The sequence below is a fragment of the Pelobates fuscus genome, chromosome 1, assembly GCF_036172605.1.
Source record: "Pelobates fuscus isolate aPelFus1 chromosome 1, aPelFus1.pri, whole genome shotgun sequence".
NCBI classification, from domain to species: domain Eukaryota; kingdom Metazoa; phylum Chordata; class Amphibia; order Anura; family Pelobatidae; genus Pelobates; species Pelobates fuscus.
This window is the reverse complement of record NC_086317.1, coordinates 400077758-400105201: the sequence shown is the minus strand read 5'-3', so window position 1 is coordinate 400105201 and position 27444 is coordinate 400077758.

The following is a 27444-nucleotide window of genomic DNA, read 5'->3' as shown; positions in this document are numbered from 1 at the left end:
AAGGGCGAACATACACAAAAAGGGGGAATGTCTGTGTCCCTATGTCTCCCAGTCCCTTAGTGTTTGTGTCCTCATGTCTCCCAGTGTCCCCATGTCACTAGGGGACATTGAGAGACATTGGGACACTGGGAGACATGGGGACACAGATACTAGAGAACACTGGGAGACCTGGGAAATCTGAGACTCTTGGGGACACTGGGTGACAGACACGAGGGGACACGGGGAGACATGGGGCACTGAGACACTGTGATATATAGGGGACACTGGAGACTTGATAAAAACCTGGGTACAGGTCAAAATGTTGCGGTGTCCAATAAACCTGCTTAAAGCTATCACAGTGAGTGCCTGAGATTTTTTTCTTTTATACTAGGGGACACAGACACTACGGGCACAGAGACACTACAGGCACAGAGACACTACGGGCACAGAGACACTACGGGCACAGAGACACTACGGGCACTGAGAGACATGGGGCCCTGAGAGACATGGGGCACTGAGAGACATGGGGCACTGAGAGACTGATACATAGGGGACACTGATACATAGGGGACATTGGAGACTTGATAAAGACCTGGGTACAGGTCAAAACGTTGCGGTGTCCAATAAGCCTGCCTAAATCTATCACAGTGAGTGCCTGAGATTTTTTCTTTTATACTAGGGGACACTGAGACACTAGGAGACATGGGGACACAGAGACACTAGGAGACATGGGGACACAGAGACATTGGGAGACTAGGGGACTTTGGGAGTCTAGGGAACACTGAGACACTAGGGACACTGGCACACTACAGACACTGAGAGACACCAGGGACACATGGGGATACTGAGATACTACGGACACTGGCTGGGAGACATGGGGACACTGCCATGTCTCCTATGTCTCAAAGTCACCCAGTGTCCCCATGTCTCCCTGTGTCTCCATGCCTCTCAGTGTCCCCATGTCGCCCAGTGTCCCCTAGTGTTTGTATCCCCATGTCTCCCAGTGTCCCTTAAAGTCTGTGTACTCATGTCTTCCAGTGTCCTGATGTCACTAGGACACTAGGGGACACTTAGAGACATGGGGACACTGGGAGACATGGGGCCACTGAGCCACTAGGGACAGTGGCTGGGAGACATGGGGACACAGACTAGGGGCCACTGGGAGACATGGGGCCACTGTGTCCCTAGTGTCTCAGGGTCATGGGCGTCTGAATGGGGGTGGTAAAGGGGGGTACTTGTCCCCCCCCCCCGGATTTTTCAGCTTGTGCTGCTATTTTTCGTTTTAGTGTGAGAATACAGTGCAATACCAGCACTGGCCAGTAGGTGGCGCTGTGAATTGAGAAAGGCAGGAAGCTACAGCTTATCCCTGCCTCTCTCTCATGACTGAAACCGCAGGGGAGCAGCACAGAGGCAGCCTACAGAGCAGGTAAGTGAGGGATGGGGGGTGGGGGGAGACCGCATAGAGGAAGGTAAAGTAGAAGGAGCAGAAAGGTTCTGCAAGGGGCAGGAGGGGTCAGCAAGGAATAGAAAGGGACAGCAAGAAGCAGGAAGGGGTTGAAAGGTTTTCATGGAGCAGGAGGGTAAAGTAGAAGGAGCAGCAAGGAGCAGGAGGGGTCAGCAAGGAGCAGGAGGGGTCAGCAAGGAGTAGAAAGGGTCTGCAAGAGGCAGGAGGGGTCAGCAAGGAATAGGAAGGGGATGTAGGAAGGGGTAGGGACGGTCTGCAAGGAGAAGGAGGGGTCACCAAGGAGTAGGAAGGGTCTGAAAGGAGCAAGACGGGTCAGCAAGGAGTAGGAAGAGGCAGCAAGGAGTAGGAAGAGGCAGCAAGGAGCAGGAAGGGGCAGCAAGGAGTAGGAAGGGGCAACAAGGAGTAGGAAGGGGCAGCAAGGAGTAGGAAGAGGGAGCAGGAAACAATATCAGTGTTAATGTGTTCACTTTTATTTACTGAGTGTCAGGAAACACAGAGGGCCACTGGGTAGGGGTGCCGCTGATTGGCTAAAACATTGTTGGCTAAAACATTTTTAGGAATCGGGAACTAGTGATTGGCTTAGAGTGTCAGCTGACCACTCTAGCCAATCAGCGGCACCCATGCCCAACGTCAATCTGCACTTCCTGACACTCTGTTTCAGAAGTCGAATACCACTGAGCGACCTGGAGATCTGGAGCTGAAGGAAGCCTTTGGGGGTAAACCATTTGAGAGCGGTTTCACCCCTTCAAAGAAAGAGCACCCAGGGGCCTCTTTGCATCACAGCATTTTCATTTAGATAAAGTTGTTATGGTGACCAGAATGTTCCTGTAATTTGATGAAAGGAACACTATAGTGTCAGGAATACAAACATATATTCCTAACACCATAGTTGTGAAAACGCTATTCATCCTTGCTTTATGTGAAAATGACTATGCTCCTTCCCTTTCATGACACTGTCAAAAAGGGGCCAAGCATGGATGTCATTACAATTATGCCCCCCCCTCCCCCCACGGAAAAATTCCTGCGGACGTCCATGCTCAGGGTCCCCATGTTCCCCAGTGTCCCAATGTCTCAGCGTCCCCATGTCTCGGAGCTGCTGTCTGGACTCTCTGTGCAGAGCTGCTCCCCCGCGGATCAGTGAGTAGAGAGAGGCAGGGAGGGAGATGCCGTAACTTCTTATCACTGCCTCTCTCCACACAAACAGCGACCCCTACTGGGCGGCGCTGGTATTGCAGAATAATCTATGTTTATACAACAGACATTTGTATTGCCGGTATTACTGCAATGCCGGCACCAGCTAGGCAGCCTCAAATACCTGAGAAATACTTCTGAGAAATACCTGGCAACCCTAAGAAATACATGAGAAATATCTGGCAACCCTAGGAGTAGTGTGTAAAAAAAAAAAAAAAAAAAATTATTATTTTTTTTTTTTAAAAACCAATGGGCCTATTCCATGGGCCTGGGCCTGGAGCTGCAGCTCCATCAGCCCCTATGTTAATCCGGCCCTGTGTAGGCTGCCTCTGTGCTGCTCCCCTGCGGTTTCAGTCATGAGAGAGAGGCAGGGATAAGCTGTAGCTTCCTGCCTTTCTCAATTCACAGCGCCACCTACTGGCCAGTGCTGGTATTGCACTGTATTCTCACACTAAAACGAAAAATAGCAGCACAAGCTGAAAAATCCGGGGGGGGGGGGGACAAGTACCCCCCTTTACCACCCCCATTCAGACGCCCATGACCCTGAGACACTAGGGACACAGTGGCCCCATGTCTCCCAGTGGCCCCTAGTCTGTGTCCCCATGTCTCCCAGCCACTGTCCCTAGTGGCTCAGTGGCCCCATGTCTCCCAGTGTCCCCATGTCTCTAAGTGTCCCCTAGTGTCCTAGTGACATCAGGACACTGGGAGACATGAGGACACAGACTTTAAGGGACACTGGGAGACATGGGGATACAAACACTAGGGGACACTGGGCGACATGGGGACACTGAGAGGCATGGAGACACAGGGAGACATGGGGACACTGGGTGACTTTGAGACATAGGAGACATGGCAGTGTCCCCATGTCTCCCAGCCAGTGTCCGTAGTATCTCAGTATCCCCATGTGTCCCTGGTGTCTCTCAGTGTCTGTAGTGTGCCAGTGTCCCTAGTGTCTCAGTGTTCCTTAGACTCCCAAAGTCCCCTAGTCTCCCAATGTCTCTGTGTCCCCATGTCTCCTAGTGTCTCTGTGTCCCCATGTCTCCTAGTGTCTCAGTGTCCCCTAGTATAAAAGAAAAAATCTCAGGCACTCACTGTGATAGATTTAGGCAGGCTTATTGGACACCGCAACGTTTTGACCTGTACCCAGGTCTTTATCAAGTCTCCAATGTCCCCTATGTATCAGTGTCCCCTATGTATCAGTCTCTCAGTGCCCCATGTCTCTCAGTGCCCCATGTCTCTCAGGGCCCCATGTCTCTCAGTGCCCGTAGTGTCTCTGTGCCCGTAGTGTCTCTGTGCCCGTAGTGTCTCTGTGCCTGTAGTGTCTCTGTGCCCGTAGTGTCTGTGTCCCCTAGTATAAAAGAAAAAAATCTCAGGCACTCACTGTGATAGCTTTAAGCAGGTTTATTGGACACCGCAACATTTTGACCTGTACCCAGGTTTTTATCAAGTCTCCAGTGTCCCCTATATATCACAGTGTCTCAGTGCCCCATGTCTCCCCGTGTCCCCTCGTGTCTGTCACCCAGTGTCCCCAAGAGTCTCAGATTTCCCAGGTCTCCCAGTGTTCTCTAGTATCTGTGTCCCCATGTCTCCCAGTGTCCCAATGTCTCTCAATGTCCCCTAGTGACATGGGGACACTGGGAGACATGAGGACACAAACACTAAGGGACTGGGAGACATAGGGACACAGACATTCCCCCTTTTTGTGTATGTTCGCCCTTTCGGCCGTTCTGGTTATGTGATTTGTGTCAGTAGCCCACCATTTTACCGCATCCATTGACTTCCTGCGTTACTGGAGACTGCTGTTAGGGGGTATGGGTTTACTTACAAGATGAAAGCATGAGATTAGCAAAGGGTATGTGTTTTCTCATAGTTGCATCCTATGAGTTTCCCTACAGCATCATCTCCATCAGATACATGACGCTTAGGAGGTAGGACTGTTTTAGTGTTTTGGTCAATAAGAGTTTGTAATTAGGCCCATCATAATTATCAGCACCAGGCCCACTGGGCTCTTAATCCGGCCCTGCCCCTAGATAGTGTATCAAGGACTTATTTCAGCTTGGTTTGTACTGCATGCAAGATGTCTATTACAAAATTTTACATCTCTTCCCCTTAGAGTGCTTTCTTACAGATAAATGTTTGAATAGACAAGATCAAGCAGGTGGTCATATGATTATATAATGGAAATAAGTAGTTAAAGAAAACATTGGAAGCTAGTTGTAACAAAGGGAGAATGTAGGGCAGTGAAGGGGTTAACCTTAATTTAGAAATGTAAACCAAAGCGGAAATAATACTTCGAAATCAAAAACTATCTTATAGCTTAATGTTAAAGTTGCATACAGAACAGGGAACTAACTTAAATTTCTTTTAAAAATGTTAAATCCGAGAAGGGCTTTGCACCTCCCTTCGATGCTAACTTTTAATTTAGTAATTTAAAACTATACCATTATTAAAGCAATCTTTATAAATTACTCCTGCTCAGCAGAGACCTTCACAAAGTTATTAAATTATGAAATTGTGTTATGTTATTCATTTCTCATTTGTTAAAAATGCGTCCTTAAGAAAGTGAACGAACAGACTAAATCTTTAAATAATTTAACACATTGATCTAGGGATAACTCCCAATAAAACTATGTTCCCAGAATCAGACCTTGATTTAATAATCCCAAATAATTCAATACTATTGGATAAACTTCCAAAATGATTTCCTCTCAAAACATTCATAAAAAATCTCCTTAAATGTTCATCCAAAAATACCAAGTTAGGCCTTAATTACTAGAACCATCAGTGCTGGGTTCTTCAACTATTAACAATTTCCTACTACAAAAGCCTACGCTCTAGCACTTGCTCATTAATGGACATTGCTAGGGTGATATTGCCTAAATAACACTCTCCCACTATTATAACACAGTTTTTTTAAATTTAATTCTACCCTGTTTTTGCTGAAATATCTTCTAATAAGGTCTTCCAGAAAAATGCTTTTAATTCACCAGTACAAATATAAGGATGATTTTTTTTTTTTTTTTACAGAGTATTGTTGCCTCACTTAGAAACTTTCTGATCTTTATAGAAAACACTGCCCAGTGATCAAGGGGTACGCTAAATAAAACGTAGTTGGCTCTGCAAGCCCTGGCATTATATTGTGGATAACACCGCTCATCACACCCACCCCACTTTTTTTTTTTTTTTAAACAATTCCAATAATTATGGCACTTCCAGAAAGAGTATCAATTATTCATGGAATTTGGAACATAGCCACATCCCATCAGTAATTACTCTTATTAGACAGTTTATACAAGTCTATGGCTGATTAATAAAATCATTATATATCTCCCAAAAGATAAAGGTGTAAAGTAATCCGTTCTTTGTTCCAAGGATTATAGACAATTAGATCAATAAAAATCACAAATGTTGCAAAAACTATTGGGATAATTAATACAATTATCATGATATCCAGTATCTGCAATTCAGCACTGAGAATTATAAACAATAGACAGTCTTGTGCAAAACTAATGCTCCTCTTATGATAATCTTGCACAAGGGTAGGTTACCTTCTTGGCCATCCGCTCAGAGTCCATTATAAGGGCACGTTCATGACAAGTCACTTTGCGATGAAAAACTTGGATCCAGGATTTGACTTTAGCAATTGGAACAAGCTGTGTTTGTAATAATTAGTATTCAGAGGGGCCCCTTCCACCAAGGTTGGAATAAATGCTTTTCTTGCATAGTCTCTTATTATATAATGTCTAGGAGCGATGGCATGCAACAGGTGGTTCTCTCTTGCTGGCTGTACAGCTCTTGACCTATTTATAAAAAACAATGCTTTTCGTTAGTGACATGCAACTTGTCTTCTCTTTGTCAGAAAACATATTTACAGCAATCACTAGATGTCTAACTACACACTAGTGCACAAATCCAAGTATCTAGAAACTATTTTAAGGATTGAAAAATACCACTCTACTTATTTCCTTTTAAACCCATAGACATACAATGCTCTTTATCACAGAACACACAAACTCATCATAGAAACATAAACATATAATCCCATCCTTACATACACACAACACAAAGATGTAGTAGAGACATGGAATGGATATCCAGCAGAGGAGGTAATACAATAACACAAATTCGTGGATGTGTAAATAGACCACAACACGTTAACACAGCAATACTTAATAATAATAAATCCAGCTAGATCATTATCAATAAAAATTTAGATTTCAAAGAATCATTTAAAGCTACACTAGATATCACCATAGAGAGGCTTACTCCAAGTCACATCATAATAGAATGACTAGAAAACTAACACTCTGTGTCCCACAGAGGAAAAATAAAAATTACAATAAAAGTCAGATTTACCTGCAGCAGCATAGTTAGTTGCCCTGCTCAGGTTTAATAACATTGGAGACCAGGCATGAAGGTAACTGATTACAGATGTAGTCTCAAACTTAAACATCCAATTACATTTTATACCAAATTATCTATCTAGTGCCACTGGCGGATCCAGGGGGGGGGGGGCAATGGGGCAATTGCCCTCCCACCCCCAAGATTCTCCCCTGCCGGCTGATGCCGGGCTGGCATTGTCCAAGTGCCAGCCCTGCAATGTGCCTGCGGACCGGAGGGGAGGAGAGAGGACCCGGCAGCTCAGCCTGCAGCTCCGCCGGGTCCTCCTCTCGCGAGCATGGAGAGTTGCAATGCTACAAATCCCGCGAGAGTGAACTCCTGGAGCGCGGGCTAGAGTTCACTCCACACAGGGACTACCAATGAATCCCACTGGGACACACTGCCCCACAAACACTGCCCCCATACACACACCACACACACTGCGCCCATACACACACTACAGACACACTGCCCCACAAACACTGCCCCCATACACACACTACACACACACTGCGCCCATACACACACTACACACACACTGCCCCACAAACACTGCCCCCATACACACACTACACACACACTGCGCCCATACACACACTACACACACACTGCCCCACAAACACTGCCCCCATACACACACTACACACACACTGCGCCCATACACACACTACACCAGGGGCGTATTAGCCGCGAGGCAAACAAGGCATTTGCCTTGGGCGGCATTTTCCAGGGGGCGGCAAAAAACGCCGCCCCCGAATGCCCAGGGCAAATGCCTTGTTAGCCTTGCGGCTAACTGACATGCTGGGCTGCTGCTGGGCGGGCGGCGAGGGAGCACTTCCTCTGAGCTGTCTGCTCAGCTCCCTCGCGCGCCGCAGAGTGAGGCTGGGAGCCGGAATATGACGTCATATTCTGGCTCCGCCTCCCAGCCTCACTGTGCGGCGCGCGAGGGAGCTGAGCAGACAGCTCAGAGGAAGTGCTCCCTCGCCGCCCGCCCAGCAGTGCCGCCCGACCGCCCAGCAGCAGCCCAGCAGCCACTGGACCACCAGGGAGAAATAGGACCCCCCCCCAGCATTCCCACAGGTAAGGAGGCTGGGGGGGGTAAATTAAAAAAAAAAAAAAAATGTGTTAAATATGTGAGTGAGTGAGTATGTGTGTATGTCTGTTAGTGTGTGTCTGTGTGTGTGTGTGTGTGTGTGTGTGTGTGTGTGTGTGTGTGAATTTCTGTTAATGTGTGTGTGTGAATGTCTGTTAGTGTGTGTGTGTGTGTGTGTGTGAATGTCTGTTAGTGTGTGTGTGTATGTCTGTTAGTGTGTGTGTATGTCTGTTAGTGTGTGTGTATGTCTGTTAGTGTGTGTCTGTTAGTGTGTGTGTGTGTATGTATGTCTGTTAGTGTGAGTGTGTGTGTATGTATGTCTGTTAGTGTGTGTCTGTTAGTGTGTGTGTATGTGTGTCTGTTAGTGCGTGTGTGTCTGTTAGTGTGAGTGTGAGTGTGTGTATCTGCTAGTGAGTGTGTGTCTGTTAGTGTGTGTCTGTTAGTGAGTGTGAGTGTGTCTGTAAGTGTGTGTGTGTGTGTTTCTGTTAGCGAGTGTGTGTTTCTGTTAGCTAGTGTATGCGTATCTGTAAGTGAATGTGTGTGAGTGTGTATTTAGAACGCGGGGCGGGGGAAGGGTGGGGGTGGTGCGGGCGGGGGGGGAAGGGTTGGATGGGGGTGGCGCGGGCGGGAGGGGGGCGCCTGAGTTTTGTCCTGCCTAGGGCAGCACAAAACCAGGATACACCACTGCACTACACACACACTGCCCCACAAACACTGCCCCATACACTCACTATACACACACTACACACACTGCCCCACACACTACACACACTGCCCCACAAACACTGCCTCCATACACACACTACACACACTGCCCCACACACTACACACACTGCCCCACAAACACTGCCCCCATACACACACTACACACACTGCCACTCTCACACACACTGCCACCCTCACATACACTGCTCCTATGCCCTATATCCCAGCAGACCCCAAGTAAGTTGTCAAACTGTTCTTAAACGGTTTGACTACTTACTCTGGGATGGGATCCTGGCACTACTGGCGCCATAACTACTACACTGAGCTGTAGTGGTTATTGTGCCTGGATTATTTATTTAAGTAATCTACAAGTGCCCCTCCCGAGATCAGGCTCTGGATCCGCCACTGTCTAGTGCACAAGACTATCAGTAATGAAATTTATACATTTTACAAAGATCCTCTTAAACAAAATATTGCATGTTTTATTTTATTATTATTATTATTTTTTCTTTTTTAACCCCTTAAGGACTGAGCTAAATGTTCACGTTGTGAACAAAACAAAACGTAAACAAAACCTGGCATTTGCGCTACATGTCTGTCCAACCGTAATTCACCTTTTTCATTTTAAATACACCCACCCTTATTATATATCAATTTATTCAGGGGAAACAGGGCTTTCATTTAATATCAAATATTTAGCTATGAAACATAATTTAATATGAAAAAAATGGGAAAAATAAGATTTGTTTTTATTTTCTTTAGTTCTACATGACATTTTAACTGTCAATGTCATAAGTCTCATGTATAAAACAGTACCCCCTATGTACAGGTTTTATGGTGTTTTGGGAAGTAACAGGGTCAAATATAGCACGTTACATTTGAAATTGAAATTCGCCAGATTGGTTACGTTGCCTTTGAGACTGTATAGTAGCCCAGGAATGAAATTTACACCAATAATGGCATACCATTTGCAATAGTAAACAACCCAAGGTATTGCAAATAGGGTATGTCCAGTCTTTTTTAGTAGCCATTTGGTCACAAACACTGGCCAAAGTTAGCGTTAGTATTTGTTTGTGTGTGAAAAATGCAAAAAACGCCAATTTTGGGCAGTGTTTGTGACTAAGTGGCTACTAAAAAAGACTGGACATACCCAATTTGCAATACCTTGGGTTGTCTACTATTGCAAATAGTATGCCATCATAGGGGTAATTTTCATTCTTGGGCTACCATAGGGTCATAAAGGCAACGTAAGCAATCTGGCGAATTTTAATGTGAAAAAAATGAAACACAAGCCTTATATTTGACGCTGTAATTTTTGAAAACACCATAAAACCTGTACATGAGGGGTACTGTTGTACTCGGGAGACTTCGCTGAACACAAATATTTGTGTTTCAAAACAGTAAAAAGTATCACAGCAATAATATCGTCCGTGTAAGTGCTGTTTGTGCGTGAAAAATGCTAAAAAAATTTACTGCCGATATCATTGTTGTAATACATTTTAAAACACTAAAATTTGTGTACAAAGAGTTAAACAGTACCCCCCATGTACAGGTTTTATGGTGTCTTGGAAAGTTATAGGGTTAAATATAGTGCTAGCAAATTAAATTCCCTATACTTTCAGCATGGGTTGTCAGGCAGGTCCCGCAAATTGTAATTAATTAAAATACCTAATTATGTGAAAATATTAAATAAATATATATGTAGAATTAATATGTGTGTGTGTGTGTATATGTATGTGTATATATATATATATATATATATATATATATATATATATATATATATGTGTGTACAGTTACAACGAAATAACACACATCTATATATTTAATTATTTTTATTTTCATTTTTTAACATATTTACATATTTTTTTTTATAAAATATATATATATATATATATATTTAATCAGTATCAGTCTACGTGTATTTTGATATTAATATATATTAATAGTAAAATACACCTAGACTGTGTGTGTGTGTATATATCTATATATATATATATATAAAAAATTATATACTTAAAACATATATATATATATATTTGTGTGAAGGGCTCATGATGGCAAAGAGAAATAAGACCTAATAAGTGTAGGATGGTATAAAAGTAGCAAGTCGGTTGTGGTGTGCAGAAACCGACGATGAGGTAGGCCTGAAAATAAAGAGGGCCCACCAAGAAGAAATGTAAGAAAAAGGAGTTGATAAAGAGGTGTGGGTGGGAGGGTGATGCAACGCTGACCTCGAAGGTATGGAGCCAGGTAAGGGGTGTCCCTTAAGTAGGGAAGGGGTGTGTCATACGCCCCTCCCACAAACACAGGCCAAAAGGCCTTACTACTTGTGTGAAGGGCTCATGATGGCAAAGAGAAATAAGACCTAATAAGTGTAGGATGGTATAAAAGTAGCAAGTCGGTTGTGGTGTGCCGAAACCGACGATGAGGTAGGCCTGAAAATAAAGAGGGCAAAAATAGAAATTTCAATATTTAATACAAACTACCAATATACATACTTTTAACAAGACATGTTCTGAAAAGCATTTCTTACTTCTTGTACAGGGTTAGGAATGTATCGTGTGTAAGCGGATGATTTCCAGCGCCCCAGTGTCTTGATAACATGAACCGGTATGTTAACACTGGAGGCTGTGGAGGCCGCTCCTATGCGGAAGGAGTGGCCTGAATAGTTAGCTAGCTTGAGTCCCAGCTGTGTTAGTAATGACCTAACGTGGGTCATGAAGTTGGTAGTAGTGAGAACTGAACCTCGTAGAACAAAAAGTGGTTGTGATGGTGGTGCCTTGAGACTCTCTGTATAAGAGTCCAGTATTTGGACGGGGCACCATCTGTTGTGAGTCGGATAGTATTTAACCTCTACGGGTGGAGCGTGTTGACTGTTTTTGGAATGAGGTAGTGTCAGGATATAATAGTCCATGTGTTTGGTTAAGTGCGAATGAAGCAGTAGGTGAGTGGATTGTGTTGTATTGATGGCGGTAAACTCTCTAGGTCTCAGAAACCCATAAAAAGCCACGTAAATAGCTGTTTTGATGACTAGAGTTGTGTTGAAGGAGAAGGGTTTTAGGTCTAGTAGTTGTGATAATTTCTTAAGGATATGAAAATCTATAGGAAGCCTCTGTGCTGTATGCGGGGGTTCGGATCTTTGTATACCCCTAAGGATGTTCTTGATTTGGTATGATGACATGAAACTTGAGTTGTTGGGTTGTAAGGTCAGCATGTGATGTTGGATGCCTGTAAGATATAGTTTGATTGTGTTGTAAGAAAGTTTGAGTTTGATGTGGCAAAAAGAGGCAAAACCTAAAAAAGATGTCATGATGAATGGTTGTAATATGTTGTGTTCCAAAAGGAATCTTTTGAATAAACTGAAAGCTCTGTTGTAGGTTTTCCTGGTATTTGTAGATAGAGCTAGTTGGGACAAAGTTCTGCAATGTTGCATGATAACGTCTAGTCCATTGTTAGCTGATGGAACAGTGGAGTGGCCGTGGCTGTGAGCGCGGCTGATGGGAGAAGTTGATGAAAGGCCTGGAATTTAAAACGAGACAAATTATCAGCTGCCTCGTTACAAATACCTGGAATATGAACACAATGCAAGAAAAAATTATGACATGCTGCCAACCAAGTGAGTTTCCTCAAAAATCTCATGATAGTAAGGGAGTTGGAGCGACCTTTGTTGATAATGGAACAGGTTGCTTGGTTGTCTGAGTAACACCTGACTGATAAACCTGTCCATAGATGTCCCCATGCCACGGCAGCCGCCACGATGGGATATATCTCGAAAAGAGCTGAGGTAGAGAAAAAACACTCCAGGTCCTGCACCTCTGAAGGCCAGCTACCCCAAAGCCATTCGTTCCCAAAAATCGCTGCAAAACCTGTGGTAGACGCCGCGTCTGTCCAAACAGTAGGAGAAGTGTCAGACAATTGAGGGAGGAACATGCTTTTTCCGTTCCAGGAGTTTAAAAAGTTTCTCCACATGAGAAGGTCTGCCGTGGCTTGGGTATCTAGGGTTAATCTGTGTGCATCATGTAGAAACCGTGGGAACATGCTGAGGAGACGTGATATGAAAGCACGGCCTTGAGGTATAATACGCATGGCAAAATTGAGTGACCCCAGTAAAGATTGTAATTCTTTGCGGTTGCAAGTGCGTAGTTGTATATAGAGGTTGATGTTTGTCAGGATGTTTTCTACCTTGGTGCGTGGTAGGCTAGCTTGCATGTTGGCTGAGTCTAGCATGATGCCCAGGAAAGTGATGATGGTATCTGGGCCTTCGGTCTTGGTAGGGGAGACTGGGACCCCCAACTGGTTGAATAGGCTGACAGTTTCTTTGAGGCTACTGGGAGGGGAAGAATTCTCCTCGACCATTAGGAAATCGTCCAGATAATGTATGACTGTAGGGCATCTGGATATATTGAGTAGTAACCAGCATAGGATTTCGGCAAATGTGTCAAATATGGCTGGACTACTTTTAGAACCAAAAGTTAGTCGTGAGAAAAAGTAGTAGTTCCCTTCCCACTTGATGCCATGTAGGTGCCACAGTGTGGGGTGGATTGGTAGTAGTTTGAATGCATTTGTTATGTCGGTCTTACTGAGCCATGCACCGACTCCTGCCTGTAAGATAGCCGTAATGGCGTGGTCTATAGTGGAATATTGCAGGGAGAATTCCTCCGATGGTATTAGGGAGTTGAGGCTAGGAGTGGTAGAGGTGTGTGGTGCCGACAAATCGATAATAAGTCTCTGCTTGTTGGAAGATTTTCCTGTGACAACCCCGATAGGGTTTGTCCTCCATGTAGTGAAAGGAGGGGATTGAAAAGGTCCCAATAAGAAACCTTCTGACACTTCTTTAGCTATGAGTGTGTCAACAGCTGTAGGGTTGTGTTGGGCGGATTGTAGATTTGGACATTCCAGGATTCCTGAAGGCATATGTATGATACCTGTGTGGAATCCTTCTGATAGACCAGAGATTATGAAATCTACTAAATGTGTAGATGGATGCTGTGACAGAAATGTCGCAAGTAGGGATATGTTGATAGACGTTAGGTACTGTTTGGGATACATTTTATTGGGACACATGATTTTTGCATGTGCCCTGAAACATTTTGAGCATATATGCAATAAACGACAACCGCTGTAATTACATGTACCAACATTAAAGTTATTACATATCTGGGATTTGCCCAGAAACTTGATAGGTCTACCCAGTTTGTCTTTAGCTATTTTCTCCGTAGGACCAGCGGAGCTAGGTCCTTGCACGTGGGTATGCTCGTTAGCAGTGGTGGGACAAAAATTTGCCGAATGAGACATGGAGGAGCAGTATGCACAAGCCGGCGTCCTTAGCCCTGCAAAGTGTCTGCAGAAAATCACTGTGTCTATCTTACTCCAGTTGGACCTTGTCCCGTACTGTGAGAAGGCGCCTGACACTTTTGCAGAAAAAGATCTATGGTAATCGTAGAATGCCGATCCACCATATTTATTGCCCAGGTCCACCAGCTTGTGCATATACATGTCAAATTCCTCACGCCTGTGTGGGTAAACGGCACATATGACATCCCGGTAGATGCCAAAAGCCAACACAAATTCCGGGATGGTGAGTTTCCTGTTTAGGCGTGCATCCCTGGACTTGACCACCACAGAAATATCCTCATACGCATAAGTTTTATGCTCCACCACATCCTGGGAGGCAATTAGTAGTGCAGCTAAGTTGACATCTTTACCTTCCAGGATGTCTTTCTTAAGGTGCTCAGGTATCATATGGGCAGGGTTAACCTCCTGCTCGTCAGAGGTGGTGGCTGGAGAAACTAGTGGCAACTCGACCAGTGGCGGAGGGGTCACAGTGGTTGACCCAGCCAAGGTAAGGGCTGTGGTGACCGATTCCAGTTTCTCCAGCCTGGAGTTTACCTTGCCCATGGATGACATGAGGGATGTAAGCATGCCATGTATATCTGTCGGGTTAGACTGGCTAGTCCCTTCCCCTGCATCAGAGTTATCAGTTGAGGTGTGCAACAGTTTGTATAGTTCCGCTTTCCTGGCAGTAGCGGGGAAAGGAATGTGTCGCCTCCTGAGTTCGCTAGTTATACGAGGGATTGTCCAGGACCTGAATGATGCAGGACTAGCCATGTCTTCTTCCGGTGGTGGGGAGTTTGGTCTAGCCGGAGTGCTCGGGATGGAGAAATCCTCTACCCCTTCTTGAGACATACTAGATGAGAAAATATACCGTTAGTGTTGAAACCCAGGGGATGTACTGGCAGGCTAATTATGCCGTGAGGCGAAAAAATTAATCTTGTCCTTTGGTGACAGGTGAGGCCCTGCTATTTGCCAAGTGGCTATGAGAGGCTCTATCTATGCGTTGGCGCGAGGGAATATTGAGGCCACCCATGTAGTGGCAGGAATTCGTAGGCCTCTCGATGACAATAAAAGAAAAACAGGGGAAGGGAGTCAGGGCCGGCCTTAGGCATTTAGACGCCCTGTGCGAAAAATCTTCACAGCGCCCCCCCCCCCCCGTCATCCATGTATGCTGTTATGTTTGTGTTGTCTGTGTATGTAATAGTACGTGTGATGACTGTGTGTGATATGTATGCTATGTGTGATATTTGTAATGGGTATATTGGGAGTCAGACGGCCATACACACACACAAGCAGACAGTCATACACACACACACAGGCAGACAGTCATACACACAGACACACAAAGGCAGACAGTCATACACACAGACACACACAGGCAGACAGTCAGTCATACACACAGACACACACGCAGACAGTCAGACAGTCATACAGACACACACACACACAGACAAACACACAGGCAGACAGTCACACACACAGAGGCAGACAGTAATACACACAGAGGCAGACAGTAATACACACAGACACACAGTGGCAGACAGTCATATACACACACACACGCAGACAGTCATACACACACACACACACACACAGGCAGATAGTCATACACACAGAGGCAGACAGTCATACACACAGACACACACACACAGAGGCAGACAGTCATACACACAGAGGCAGACAGTCATACACACACACACACAGACAGTAACACACACACACACACACACAGAGGCAGACAGTCATACACACACAGACAGTAATAAACACAGGCAGAGAGTCACACTCACCTGACAATCACACAGTTACCTGTGGAGTTCATTGTTGAGGCAGTGCAGCTCCTGGTGACTGTTTGGTGGGGAAGCAGGGACTCCTTCCTGCTTCCCCTGCAGCAGTTTTCCGGCGCTTTTAGCTCCGCCCCCGCCGCACGGTAAGCTCCGCCCCCGCTGCAAATTTAAAAAAAAAAAAAAAAAAATTTTTTTTTTTTTTTTTTTAAATCGGCTGTGCGGCCGCACGGCGCCCCCTGCTCCATGGCGCCCTGTGCGGCCGCACAGCTCGCACACCCCTAAGGCCGGCCCTGAAGGGAGTGACAGGTGACGCCCTCTCTAAACTTTGCGAGGCGGCTAACTAACGTGTGGCTCGAGGGGTGTTTGCCTCCGAAACGTTTGAGGCGGGGTGTTGGCCTCGCGGACCTCTAAACTATAGGCGGTATGCCAAGAGGGGAGATACCTATTTGGGCCTATACCCCTAACTTGCCAGTACTCTATGTCCTATTTAGGGAGAACGTATGTGACACGTGAGCAGGCTTACGTACCTGATAGTATGTATACGTATATGGTGTGTAAGGTATAGAAAACCTGGATAAACCTAAAAGGGTAGAATTAGATATGATAGTATGAGAAATGGATCCTGTGATACTAACGTAGACTAGATATGCTGTGGTTGATTTTATTAACCGTATGTGTTGAAGGGGAACAATTAGAGTAAGGAAGTACCCCGCCTGATTTGTTATGGAGAAAAACGGTAACGCAGGATTAGCTTGTAGTGGCTACGTATAATGTGTATACATGGTGATCAAATTTAAAATATATATATGGCCGTGCTACTGTAGTAATCATAGTGCAGGGAGTATGAGTTAAAATATGAAAATTGACCATATGCAGAAAAAGTTGACGTATGAGAGGTTAAACCAAAAGTGTGATTCAATCCTGAAAGTGTGAGATGTTGGGACCGTGTTCTGTATACACGATATATCGTTTGAGTATATGCAGAAAGGTCAGGAAATGTACGTGCCATGTAATCGGGTGTACATGGTAGTGACAACGTAATATGCACAAATAAATTAGAGAAAACCTTATCACATATATATACATTATACCTATTCCTGATTAATTATCTGAGTTCTTGTGTATGTAATGAGTACATAAAGAAAAGTCAGCATATGACACGTGCCATGTAATGAAAAGTGTACATGGTGTGTTTAAACAGGGAGGAAAAAAAAAAAAAACGTTTGTTTAAAACAAATTTCCTAAGTGCAAATGGAAGGTACACAAAAAGTAAAGTTGTTCAAGCAAACTATGTATATGTATACCAGGATAATATATCATGAACTAATAATACATGAGCCCTAACCTAGGTATAATTAATGTGACAGCATAAAAAATACATGCTATAATTGTTATATGTATATAAAACAGACTGGTATTTAATGAACTATAATCTGCATTAAAAATGAATAATCCTACTATCAGGTACTAAAAACTTATCATATAGAAACAAACTGAAATAAAGGAGGGAAAAAGTAAAGCATAAGAATGCTACATACTTAGTACTTGGTTTCCGGAAACCAGAGGGTTAATTTGCCTGAGACTTTGGCCGTAAAGCGTGTGGCCATAAAGTAAGGCTGAAAATTATTGCGACGCCGTGGGAAGTGATCCGGGCGACGGACTTACGTTTGAGAAGTCCTGAGGACTCGATCAGCGAAGAAGACCGGGTTTTTTGTGCGTGGCTGGCCGTGGAAAGACCTGTAAGGAGTTCCTGGACACAGCTGACACCGAAGAAAAACGCGGAGTTTCCGAAAGCAAGATGGCGCCGTCCGTGAACCGGAAGTGGATTCAGGATGCAACGCTGACCTCGAAGGTATGGAGCCAGGTAAGGGGTGACCCTTAAGTAGGGAAGGGGTGTGTCATACGCCCCTCCCACAAACACAGGCCAAAAGGCCTTACTACATATATATATATATATATATATATATATATATATATATATATATGATCTAAGTATATAATTTTTTTTTATTTTTTTTTTATACTAACTTTTATTTTATTTGAATTCAGCCAGCAGGGGGACTAACTGTCATTACAGGCAGTCCCCCTGCTGGCAATGCAGCAGCCAGCTAATGTGATTGTGAGGTCCTCGCAAGGACCTCACTCTCACATGGCCGGAGGAGGCAGGATCCGCCGCGGAGGACTCCCTGGGATCCCAGGTGAGTCTCACCAACCGCGATCGCCGGCGACCGGGTAAGTAACAAAAACCACGAGGGCCGCTTAGAATAGGGCGTAATGGTACGCCTTCCGGTTTTAATGGGTTGAACAACCAGTGCTCTTCTATCAAGGCAACCAATACTTAATAGACAACGGCACTCAGCAAAAGGAACAATTTTATCAGCCAGAAATTATTACAAGATATCAACTTAACAAAAAAACTTAGAAAATAGGAAGTCTGACACTCTTTTGTTAAACTCTGTAGCTTAGACTCTGTTTTGTTTTTATTAATTTACTTAAAGGAACACTATAGTCACCTAAATTACTTTAGCTAAATAAAGCGGCTTTAGTGTATAGATCATTCCCCTGCAATTTCACTGCTCAATTCACTGTCATGTAGGAGTTAAATAACTTTGTTTTTGTTTATGCAGCCCTAGCCACACCTCCCCTGGCTATGATTGACAGAGTTTGCATGAAAAAAAAAACTGGTTTCACTTTCAAACAGATGTAATTTACCTTAAATAATTGTATCTCAATCTCTAAATTGAACTTTAATCACATACAGGAGGCTCTTGCAGGGTCTAGCAAGCTATTAACATAGCAGGGGATAAGAAAATCTTAATTAAACTTGCAATAAAGAAATCCTAAATATGGCTCTCTTTACAGGAAGTGTTTATGGAAGGCTGTGCAAGTCACATGCAGGGAGGTGTGACTAGGGTTCATAAACAAAGGGATTTAACTCCTAAATGGCAGAGGATTGAGCAGTGAGGCTGCAGGGGCATGTTCTATACACCAAAACTGCTTCATTAAGCTAAAGTTGTTCAAGTGACTATAGTGTCCCTTTAAAGTAAAACACATTTTACTTGTAAGAACTCATAAACATACCCAGTAATATATTCCATCCAATGGAAATCTGCAAAATATGATTTTCTATTTGGTAAAAAAAACAATGCCGATTAACTCAACACTTTTAAAACAGGCAAGTCAGAGCATGCCAACACCAACTAATCCAAAAGAGCATCCAAGTGTAGCTTACCGTATGAGAATTTCTTTACAACTTTGTTTATATCCTTTTCTTATTATTCTGAATTTATTAATTTACTCTGGATTTCATAGCACGAATAAAACCTCAACAGGATCTTTAACAAATGTCCTTAGTAGTGATGTCGCGAACATAACATTTTCCGTTCGCGAACGGCGAACGCGAACTTCCGCAAATGTTCGCGAACGGGCGAACCCGGCGAACCGCCATAGACTTCAATAGGCAGGCGAATTTTAAAACCCACAGGGACTCTTTCTGGCCACAATAGTGATGGAAAAGTTGTTTCAAGGGGATTAACACTGTGGCATGCCGGAGGGGGATCCATGGCAAAACTCCCATGGAAAATTACATAGTTGATGCAGAGTCTGGTTTTAATCCATAAAGGGCACAAATCACCTAACATTCCTAAATTGTTTGGAATAACGTGCTTTAAAACATCAGGTATGATGTTGTATCGATCAGGTAGTGTAAGGGTTACGCCCGCTTCACAGTGACAGACCAAACTCCCCGTTTAACGCACCGCAAACAACCGCAAACAGTCCATTGCACAACCGCAAACTCCCCATTTGCACAAGGTTGGATACCAAGCTAGCCATGTCCTGTTCCTTGCCCTCACTGATGTAATTGAAGGTCTCTTCCTCCACCCAGCCACGTACAACACCAAGGGTCCCCGAAAGGTGACAACAAGCCCCCCCCTTTTTTTTTTTTAAATGTACACTACTGTTACACCAGATATGAGTTGCACTGGTGTGACACTGTGCCCTGGCAGGCCCTGAAACGCACACGTGTGAAGGAAACTGACTGCTATTATATTACAGTCAAAAAAGTTTTTGTTTTTTTTTTAAATGCAAGTTATTGTGCCCCCAAAACGTTCATGTGTGGGGGTGCTGGAATGACGTGGGACAATGGGAGCCTGAATCAACTTTTGGCTCCCACTGCCCCTTTAAGAGCGAGCACGTGACTCGAGCCGTGCTCCTAGTGCCAGGCGGGCCACGTGACCGAGCACTGCGGTCAGTGCACGCGGCTATGTCAGAAGAGGAGATCAAGCCGCATGCAGCTCGTGTGGAGGCAGGAGTGATCCAGCCATGCGCAGTCAAGCTTAGGAGCCAGGTCAGTCCCAGGCAGGGCCGGCGCGTCCATAAGGCGGCACAGGCTCTGGGGGCGCAAAATTCCAGTGACCGGCAGGAGGGAAGTGCTCCCTCCTGCCTGGTCACCTCCTGGATCTCCGGAGCGGAGCGGCGCGGCGTGCGGCTGAACTGAATTAGGAGGCGGCGAGGGAGCTCTGATCTCTCTGACCGGCTCCCTCGCACGCCTTTTGCTGATGCCGCGGGAGCCGGAATATGACGTCATATTCCGGCTCCCGCGGCATCAGAAAACAGCCTGCGAGGGAGCCGGTCAGAGAGATCAGAGCTCCCTCGCCGCCTACTAATTCAGTTCAGCCATACGCCTCCCAGCAGCCCCACTGGACCACCAATGAGAGACCCACGCCAGCACTCCAGGTAGGGAGGCTGGGTGGGAAATTTACATTTAATGTATTATTAATTACTTTATTAATTACTGTGTGTGTGTGTGTGTGCATGTGAGTGTGAGTGTGTATGTCAATGTGTATGTGTGTGTGTGTTTGTGTGTGAGTGAGTGTGTGTGTGTCTGTCAGTGTGTGTGTGCATGTGAGTATGTGTGTCTGTCAGTGTGTGTGTAAGTGTGTCTATGAGTTTGTGTGTGAGTGAGTGTGTCTGTCGGGGTGTGTGAGTGTGTATGTCAGTGTGTGTGTGCGCATGTGAGTATGTGTGTCTGTCAGTGTGTGTGTGTTCGAGTATGTGTCTGTGAGTTTGTGTGTGTGTGTGTGTGAGTATGTATTTTTCTGTATGCCTGTCTGTATGTATGTATCTGTATGACGGTATGCCTCTGTATGAATGTATGTGTCCGTATGCCTGTATGTCTCTGTATGCATGTATGTAACTGGATGTATGTGTATCTCTGAATGTCTGTATATATGTCTCTGTATGCATGTATGTAACTGTATGCCTTTATGTCTCTGTATGTACGTATGTGTGTGTCTGTGTGTCTCTGTATGCCTGTATGTCTTTGTATGCATGTTTCTGTATGTATGTATGTGTCTGTATGACGGTATGCCTCTTTATGTATGTATGTGTCTGTATGCCTGTCTATATGTATGTGTCTGTATGACGTTATGTCTCTGTATGCATGCATGCATCTGTATGTGTGTATGTCTTTGTATGCCTGTATGTATGTATGTGTCTGCATGCCTGTATTTCTCTGTATGTATGTTTCTTTATGCCTGTATGTCTGTATGTATGTGCCTGAATGTATTTGTATGTATGTCTCTCTATGCCTGTCTGTATGTATGTGTCTGTATGACGGTATGCCTCTGTATGCATGTATGTCTTTATATGCCTGCATGTCTCTGTATGCATGTATAACTCTGCTTGTATGTCTCTGACTGTATGTGTCTGTATGTCTCTGTATGATTATTGCTCTCTTTGTATGACAGTGTACCTGTATAACTTTGACTGTGTGACTGAAAAATGATGCCTGTGTGCCTGTGGCTTGGGAGGAAAGACACACAGGTGAAGATGCATTTTTTTTTTTAATGAGGGTTGGGGGTGCCAAAATGCATCTTCGCCTGTGTAACTAAAAATCCTAGCACCAGCCCTGGTCCCAGGATAAGGTAAATACAGCCACAACCACTTATCCCAATCACAGACCTTTCCTAACATCCTATCCCATTAAAAGCATATTACCGCGTATTTAATAAAACAGATAGACCCCCTACTTCATCCAGGTTACCGATCGATGGTTCGATATTCTGATTTACTGTACATGACTATTCGATATTCCCACAAATTGTATATAGCATTTTATGTTTGTTTGAGACCACCTTAAAAATATTGGATATCGCTAAAACTCATTATCACTATATACTTTCTCTACAAACCTCTAAAAGGAACCAAACTACTCATCCATCCGCTATACCACTTTATCCCACCTAGAACTAGTGCCCAGTTAAAATACTTGACTCTTACTTACCCACACTCAGTCATGCCACACACATTTCACCACTACTCTCACTGAATCCCTCTGACTACGGCTAAATTCATCTTCTACATCAAAACACTACTCCTAAGACTGGGTTGTATCCATGTCTCGGGTCTTTCATTTAGAATAGGGGCAGCTTCAGTCTCCTTCAACACTGACACTCCAGTGCATATTATTAAAAGATTGGGCAGATGGAAATCCTCAGTCTACAAACGATATATTCCTCATCCCGAGAAAGAAATGAGGAAAGCTTTTAAATTTTGGCTGTGTAAATTTGATGCAATAAGTGTGTTTTTCTTTAATACCTTTTCACCCTCTTTGCATGAACCCGATTTACATATATTACGAATATGTTTCTGAACATGTATATTATATTATTCACTCACTCACTCACTCTCTGGGCCGGCCTAAGACATCATGCTGCCTAGGTCCAACGATAAATGACTATAGGGGATAATGTATAATAAACACAGGTTACTGGCTATGGGGGGGGGATAATGTATAATAAACACAGGTTACTGGCTATGGGAGGGATAATGTATAATAAACACAGGTTACTGGCGATGGGAGGATAATGTATAATAAGCACAGGTTACTGGCTATGGGGGGATAATGTATAATAAACACAGGTTACTGGCTATGGGAGGATAATGTATAATAAACACAGGTTACTGGCTATGGGAGGATAATGTATAATAAACACAGGTTACTGGCTATGGGGAGGATAGTGTATAATAAACACAGGTTACTGGCTATGGGAGGATAATGTATAATAAACAGAGGTTACTGGCTATGGGGGGGATAATGTATAATAAACACAGGTTACTGGCTATGGGGGGGGGATAATGTATAATAAACACAGGTTACTGGCTATGGAGGGATAATGTATAATAAACACAGGTTACTGGCTATGGAGGGATAATGTATAATAAACACAGGTTACTGGCTATGGGAGGATAATGTATAATAAACACAGGTTACTGGCTATGGGGGATAATGTATAATAAACATAGGTTACTGGCTATGGGGAGGATAATGTATAATAAACACAGGTTACTGGCTATGGGGAGGATAGTGTATAATAAACACAGGTTACTGGCTATGGGAGGATAATGTATAATAAACACAGGTTACTGGCTATGGGAGGGATAATGTATAATAAACACAGGTTACTGGATATGGGGGGGATAATGTATAATAAACACAGGTTACTGGCTATGGGGGGGGTAATGTATAATAAACACAGGTTACTGGCTATGGGAGGATAATGTATAATAAACACAGGTTACTGGCTATGGAGGGATAATGTATAATAAACACAGGTTACTGGCTATGGAGGGATAATGTATAATAAACACAGGTTACTGGCTATGGGAGGATAATGTATAATAAACACAGGTTACTGGCTATGGGGGGATAATGTATAATAAACATAGGTTACTGGCTATGGGGAGGATAATGTATAATAAACACAGGTTACTGGCTATGGGGAGGATAATGTATAATAAACACAGGTCACTGGCTATGGGGGGATAATGTATAATAAACACAGGTTACTGTCTATGGGGGAGATAATGTATAATAAGCACCGGTTACTGGCTATGGGGGGGGGGGATAATGTATAATAAACACAGGTTACTGGCGATGGGGGATAATGTATAATAAACACAGGTTACTGGCTATGGCGGATAATGTATAATAAACACAAAGAAAAAAAGAAAAGAAAAGAAAAAAAAAAGAATGCAGCTTCAGAATTAATCTAAATTGTATGCTGTCTAGGAGGGGGGGTCTGCTGCTGATTGGCTGGAATGTGTCTGCTGACTGTGAGGTACAGGGTCAAAGTTTACTCAATGATGACGAATAGGGGGCGAACCGAACATCGCATATGTTCGCCATCCGTGGCGAACGTGAACATGCTATGTTCGCCAGGAACTATTCGCCAGCGAACCGTTCGGGACATCACTAGTCCTTAGTTTTAAACAAAATAACAAGTTCATTTTTATTTTTTACCTGTTACTAACTTTTTATGACATCTGCATTTTTTTCTCTACAGTTTGACAGAGGGTCAGCTGTAACACAGGGAGTAAAAAGAAGGGGGAGGAGGGGCTGCTAATCTTACACACAGACTCATTAACCTGTTACCCTATTGTTTGTCTTTTCATCTCATCTAAAAATACTCCAACTCCCAATACTCCTGAGTGGCATCAATGACCATAGTATGCAACAGCCCAAACACAGAAAACCAGTATCAAAGAAGTTATTAAGCTGGTCTTCCTGTCTATATCGATAGATTACAATAAACTGATTAGTTACATGCCTTAGAAAAACAGCACTCTAACAGCAATACTCCATATTTCAATTTGAGATATATTTGCATACCTTCTGCTATAGCAATGGGTATCCAACCCACATAATGTGACACACAGTCACATTTACACACACAATACATTTATACCAACTGCAGTATTCATCATATCATGACATATTTCTGTAATGTATACCATTATATCAACATGTTATATAACGTTTTCTTGTATTATACTTAATTCATTGTCACATGTTTTAGAATCAAAAGGGTCCCTTTTATAGTGGGCTTATAGTCCCTTATATAGTGGGCTTTTCCCTTAGAATTATGTTTTCAACTATGTATGTATTTATTTATATATTGCATATATGCAAGCCATTTTGGCTACACATGGTTTTAATCCTGTATGCTCTCTAGAATTTAAGATGTTAAAGGATCCTTTTAGTGGCCATGTATTTACCTTTTTCCTGATTAAATTTGACTAATTAAATAGATAATACTACATTTAGTTTCATGAGATAAACTGGGGAAGCATAAATTAAACTGCCTTCCCTGTTTCAATCTCATATTTTACAAATAACCCACTTCTGCATCACCCTTTGAGACATGGTTAGGTCTCTTAGGTGACAGGTTTTACTTTAAGCTGACATTTAACATTTGCTATTAATAATACAGGGAGTGCAGAATTATTAGGCAAGTTGTATTTTTGAGGATTAATTTTATTATTGAACAACAACCATGTTCTCAATGAACCCAAAAAACTCATTAATATCAAGCTGAATATTTTTGGAAGTAGTTTTTAGTTTGTTTTTAGTTTTAGCTATTTTAGGGGGATATCTGTGTGTGCAGGTGACTATTACTGTGCATAATTATTAGGCAACTTAACAAAAAACAAATATATACCCATTTCAATTATTTATTTTTACCAGTGAAACCAATATAACATCTCAACATTCACAAATATACATTTCTGACATTCAAAAACATAACAAAAACAAATCAGTGACCAATATAGCCACCTTTCTTTGCAAGGACACTCAAAAGCCTGCCATCCATGGATTCTGTCAGTGTTTTGATCTGTTCACCATCAACATTGCGTGCAGCAGCAACCACAGCCTCCCAGACACTGTTCAGAGAGGTGTACTGTTTTCCCTCCTTGTAAATCTCACATTTGATGATGGACCACAGGTTCTCAATGGGGTTCAGATCAGGTGAACAAGGAGGCCATGTCATTATATTTTCTTCTTTTATACCCTTTCTTGCCAGCCACGCTGTGGAGTACTTGGACGCGTGTGATGGAGCATTGTCCTGCATGAAAATCATGTTTTTCTTGAAGGATGCAGACTTCTTCCTGTACCACTGCTTGAAGAAGGTGTCTTCCAGAAACTGGCAGTAGGACTGGGAGTTGAGCTTGACTCCATCCTCAACCCGAAAAGGCCCCACAAGCTCATCTTTGATGATACCAGCCCAAACCAGTACTCCACCTCCACCTTGCTGGCGTCTGAGCCGGACTGGAGCTCTCTGCCCTTTACCAATCCAGCCACGGGCCCATCCATCTGGCCCATCAAGACTCACTCTCATTTCATCAGTCCATAAAACCTTAGAAAAATCAGTCTTGAGATATTTCTTGGCCCAGTCTTGACGTTTAAGCTTGTGTGTCTTGTTCAGTGGTGGTCGTCTTTCAGCCTTTCTTACCTTGGCCATGTCTCTGAGTATTGCACACCTTGTGCTTTTGGGAACTCCAGTGATGTTGCAGCTCTGAAATATGGCCAAACTGGTGGCAAGTGGCATCTTGGCAGCTGCACGCTTGACTTTTCTCAGTTCATGGGCAGTTATTTTGCGCCTTGGTTTCTCCACACACTTCTTGCGACCCTGTTGACTATTTTGAATGAAACGCTTGATTGTTCGATGATCACACTTCAGAAGCTTTGCAATTTTAAGAGTGCTGCATCCCTCTGCAAGATATCTCACTATTTTTGACTTTTCTGAGCCTGTCAAGTCCTTCTTTTGACCCATTTTGCCAAAGGAAAGGAGGTTGCCTAATAATTATGCACACCTGATTTAGGGTGTTGATGTCATTAGACCACACCCCTTCTCATTACAGAGATGCACATCACCTAATATGCTTAATTGGTAGTAGGCTTTCGAGCCTATACAGCTTGGAGTAAGACAACATGCATAAAGAGGATGATGTGGTCAAAATACTCATTTGCCTAATAATTCTGCACGCAGTGTAATGTAGTCTTGTCCATGTACAGTAGTCAAGTACTTCATTTTTAACCCTTTCAGTGCCGCTGGGGGAACGACCGGGAAACCGCTAAGTTTTCATGCCGAAAATAGTTCCAGGGCATTTACGGCTAATTCCCCCTGAAGTCTAGTCCAGGTTTTGGTCCATGCGAACGCCCGCCTGTCAGCAAGCGTTCGGTTCTATGGAAAGTGCTGAATCAGGGGAACCAAGGGGAATAAAATATGGGTCATTACTGTCGCTGACCTGGCCCATAGTCTTTTGGCCAGAGGCTGGCAAGCAGGCCCCTCCAAAAGCCTGTGGCGAGGTTCTGTTCGCCACAATTATTAAAATAAAATTTGTGTAAAAACCACCATTATTGTGATGGTGGGCTTAACACAATATATCCATATGGTGTAACTAAATCTCCATATCTGTTTGCTGGGAAAGGTGAATTTAAGTAGCCTTGTAAAATGTAAAACTGTATTTTTGTTTCTGTATGTGAGCTGATTCTTTTACCTGTATTTAATGTGAAGGTATAAGACAGCAGGTAGCTCAATAATTGATGATGAGGCATCTAAAGTTTCTGATAATATTCTCACTGATTGCCAAAATACCACTTTTAGGTAGACCCATTCTGATCTGCCTGGTACTTTCCTTGCCGAGACCCAATTTTCTTTTGG